The sequence below is a fragment of the Galeopterus variegatus genome, unplaced genomic scaffold, assembly GCF_000696425.1.
Source record: "Galeopterus variegatus unplaced genomic scaffold, G_variegatus-3.0.2 Scaffold1074, whole genome shotgun sequence".
NCBI lineage: Eukaryota > Metazoa > Chordata > Mammalia > Dermoptera > Cynocephalidae > Galeopterus > Galeopterus variegatus.
The window spans coordinates 364,744-369,209 of NW_007727185.1; the positions used below are offsets into that span (position 1 = coordinate 364,744).

The 4,466-nt window shown below is 45.6% G+C and overlaps 1 pseudogene; it reads right to left on the reverse strand.

Annotated features, from left to right (window-relative positions):
* Positions 1-3,288: 3,288 nt before the first annotated feature.
* Positions 3,289-4,058, reverse strand: LOC103592029 (annotated as a pseudogene).
* Positions 4,059-4,466: the final 408 nt, after the last annotated feature.

Consider the following 4,466-nt stretch of genomic DNA (forward strand, 5'->3'; position numbering starts at 1 on the left):
GAGAGAGAGAAATGTCTCTTCTTAAGAAAGGCTCTGCCAACGGCCCAAACAAAACCCAGATCCTCTATTACACACTCTCCTGGCACCCAATAGTTTTCCTTCATAGCATTTTCTCAACTTGTAATTATGTAGCTGCTAATAAGGTAATATGTTTTCTGTCTGAGGTTAGGGACTGTGTATGTTTTATTTTCAAGTGTATACCCGTTGCCTAGCACAAGTTAGGCACTCAGTAAATATATGTTAAATGAAGGAATGAATTCTTTAAGGAAGTGGGTCCAAAAACAAGGTTTTAAGAATTTGCAGAGGGGTGAGATCAGTTCCACTTGCTCACAAAGCAAATCCAATTATTGCTTGGGATTCCGCCCCAACAGAGAAGACCCACGAGGGGCTGGTATTACCCTGAGCCCCAACTGCGCACCCAAACCCCTCCTGCCCCTCTCCCTAGCTATCCCAGCTGTAAGAGCTGCGTAACAAATTTTCCCGAGACTTTGTGGCAAAAAAATAAAACAAACTGATTATGCCCACAGATTCTGCAGATCAGAAATTTAGACAGAGGACAGTGCTGACAGCTTGTTTCTGCTCTGTGACATCCAGGGCCTCAGCTGGAAGATTTGGAGGCTGAGGGCTAGAGGGTACTGTTGGTCACTGGCTGGGCCCTCAATTTCTCTCCCATGAGCGTCTCCATGTGGACCATCCGCTGGGGCTGGTTTGGACTTGCTCACAGCATGGTGGCTGGGTTCTAAAGGAGGGCATCCCAAGCGCAGGAGAGCCAGGCGGAGCCAGCCTCAGAGGTCACATAGCAGCACTTCCACCTCATTCTATACATCCAGGCAATGACAAAGTCCCACCCAGGATGAAGGAGGAGGACTCAGACTCCACCTGTTGATGGAAGTGTCCTGCTTCTACAGGAGCATGGAAGACCAGAAATTTTGTAGTGGCCATTTGGGAAAAATTAAATCTGCTACATGCCCAGCACCAGCATGCCAGTCCTGGGCCTCATGCCCTCACATCTTCCCCTTTCTAGCCTTCCTCTGCTCTGCTTTGTCTGCATATTTCCTGGTATCCAGCTGTGCTCAACAATGGAAGGCACTAGAAGGAGACTGGAGGACAGGAGGAAAGGAAAAGTCAGGGTATTTCTTTGCTTTGCTTTCTGCCTCAGTAGCTCGAGCTCCTCTGTGGCCCCAGATCCCAGCAGTCAGGCCCATGACAGCTCCAGCTTCTGCCTGCTGCCCCTGGCACAGGGCTCCAGTGACCTGGCTCTTCCCTAAATCCCTCCAGCTTTAGGGGGCTAGAAACTCCCTGCAGCTACTTATCTCTGGGTTGTTTCACCTTTTCCTGTTTGGCTTCTCAGTTTTTCTATCACATGTGTAAACAATTCTGTGCATTAAATTTCATCTGTTCAAAATACCTAAAGTAGTTTCTGTTTTCTTGACTGAACTTTGACCAATAACACTAGCAAGGACCAGTGAGTGCTTGTAGGAGAGCAGAGAAGATCGTGGAGTTTGTGTAGAAATCCTGGGATCAAGTCTGGGCCCCATCTGTCACTCAATTTGAATCACTTGGAAAAATTTTGTTCTCCTTGGTTCTAAAACAGCAGAATTAAATAAGATTCTTTGAGGCCCATATGTTTATAGCCAGAATTTTCAATTTCCTCTTCAGACATTTAGAGTAGTTTTCTGATTTTGATAACTCTTTACGTTCTTGAGTGTATTTTGGACCCACAGGGCCAGGAATCACAGAGCCAAGAATGTCGCCTCCAATGAACCCTACCTCCTGTTATTCGTGCCCTTGTGTATCCCTTTCCTGACCAACAGGATGTTGTGTGAATGACGGAGTGTGGCTTCTGAGGCTGGATTACCAAAGACTTTGTGGCTTCTACCCTGCTCTCTCATGGATCAACCTATCTGGGGGGAAGCCAGCTGTCATGCTGTGAGGACACTCAAGTAAGCCTCCTGCCAATAGTTGTGCAAGTGAACCATCTTGAAAGTGAGTCCTTCATCCCCAGTCAAGCCTTCAGATGACTGCAGTCCCAGCCAACATCCTGACGACAAACTCAGGAGAGACCCTGAGCCAGAATCACCCAGCTAAGCAGCTCCTGAATTCTTAACCCACAGAAACGGTGAGGTAATAAATGTTTGTTGTCTTTTTAAGCCATTAATTTTTGGTGTAATTTGTTATGCAGCAATAGATAATGAATGCAGTACACTAACATCACATCCTAAGAGCAGCTCCAAGGACAGAAACTCTGCTGTTGACCCCACATCCAAGTATATTCCAGGCAGATGGAGCCAAACATTAGAAACCTATAAAAGTACTAGAAGAAAATACAAAATAATCGTTTACACTATAGGGAAGAGAAAAGCTTTCCTACACAAGCCGTGAAATCCAGAAGTCGTAGAAAAGACGAATAGATTTGACTACATAAAAGTAAAACCTTGTGTTTGAAAAAAGACAGCATAAACAATGTCTATGATAAATGACAGACTGAGAGAAGCAATGTGGAGAAGAAGGCAAAGGCAAACACCACCATGTACTAGGAGCAGGTTTTACTGGGGAATTTTTCAAGTAAGTGCTCAGCAAGATGAGGCACAGGACCCCGTTCTCTCACCAGCCCACAGAAAAGCAGGGGCTATGCTGAATGCACGGCGGGGCTGTGACCCATGGGAGGGGTCCTGCACCTCCCAACCTTGTTTGCTACCTTTTAATTATGTAAACTTGGTGTGGCTTTGCATGCAAGGAATAAATGGTCAAGACTTGGGGAAGAGCATGCTGGAGGAAGGGGCACCTTCAGCCCAATGCAAATGTCAGGGTTCAGTCACAGACACTCCGACCAGGGGCACGGAGGGGCCCTGAGCTCCAGAAGGCAACATGAGAAGTGTTCTTAGAGTCATCATCGGACCATTCTAATTGTTACTCTCCAAAATGTTTGCAACGTACATCACAAACAAAATGAGAACATCTCCAATAAACCAAGAGTTTCTATAAATTAACTAGAAAAGAATAGTCCAACAAGCAAAATACAGGAATACAAATCACAGATGAAGCAGTAGAAAAGGCCCATGAACATATGAAAAAGATGTTCAATTTCACCCAATGATAGGGGTAATGCAAAATTAAAACCAAAGTGAAATACCATTTTTAACTTGTTCAATTGGCAAAAAAATTTAAACACTTGACAATAACCAGTGTTGGTGGAAGGGTAAACTGGTTCAGCATTTTTTAATTTTTTTTTTTTTTTTTTTTTTTTGGTGGTCAAATGATTCTTTAGTAAAATATTTTCCTTTGCACTTAACTAGCTGGGCACTCCAAGGCACCCCTGTTGATGTTATCTGTGATGTCATGAGGATGGAGGCCATCAACACTGCAGCCCACAGACTAGGCAGTCCCCAGGATCTCATTAATGGTTCCAGAGAGTTCTCTTGCTAAAGATCTGTGCTGCATCTGTTGAGCAATGTTGACAATCTCATCAAAAGTGATATAAACAGTGTGTTTAATGTTTTTCTGTTTTTTTCTGTATCTTGGTGGTTCCTTGAGGACTTTGATGATCAAGGCAGAGGCAGAAGGTAACACTTCAGTCTGAGCCTGTCTGTTCCAAATAGTCAGTTTCACTGTAATCTTCAGATCCTTCAAGTCACCGGTTGCCTTGGTGATGTCATCACCAATCTTTTTTGGAGACAGACCCAGGGGGCTGATCTTGGGTACCAGGGCAGACGTGGCACCGACTTTGCCACCTGTGCACCTCAGGTACATGACTTTGATCTTACTGGGGTCAAACTTAGATGGCTGGGGGCCAGCCCGGTGGCGCACTGGAGAGTGCGCCGCTTGGGAACGTGGCGGCGCTCCCACCGAGGGTTCGGATCCCATGTGGAGACCGGTTCCTGCTCACTGGCTGAGCACAGTGCGGGTGCAACACTGAGGGTTGCGATCCCGTTACCGGTCAGTAAAAAAGACAAAAAGGAAAAAAAAAAAAAAACTTAGATGGCTGGTGTTGGATGAACCTGGATTTGGGATGACTGAAGAAAGTTGCACCATGGCCTCTTCTGAGCCAAAAGCCGAAAAGCAGTTCAGCATTTTTTTAAAGAGCAATTTGGCAACATATCCCATGATTGTATAAATCCTTTGTGCACAGTACTCCCTACAGAAATCAATATTTCAGAAACACACATAATCTCTCAGAGTTCTGTGAGTGGACTGGGCTCAGCTGGTGGGTTTTCACTCTGGGTGTCTCACGTGTTTGCAGTCAGCTGAGGCTAAGTCATTTGAACAATTAACCAAGCTGGACATCCAAGATGGCATGCCCACAAGGCTGGCAGTTAATGTTGGTTGCTGGCTGGGAACTTAACTGAGGCTGTGAACTGCAGTGCCTTATATGTGGCCTTTCCATGTAGACAGGGCTTCTCATAGCATCACGGTTGGGTTCCAAGAGGGTGTGTCCCAAGAACAAGCATTCTAGTCAGCCCAGGTGG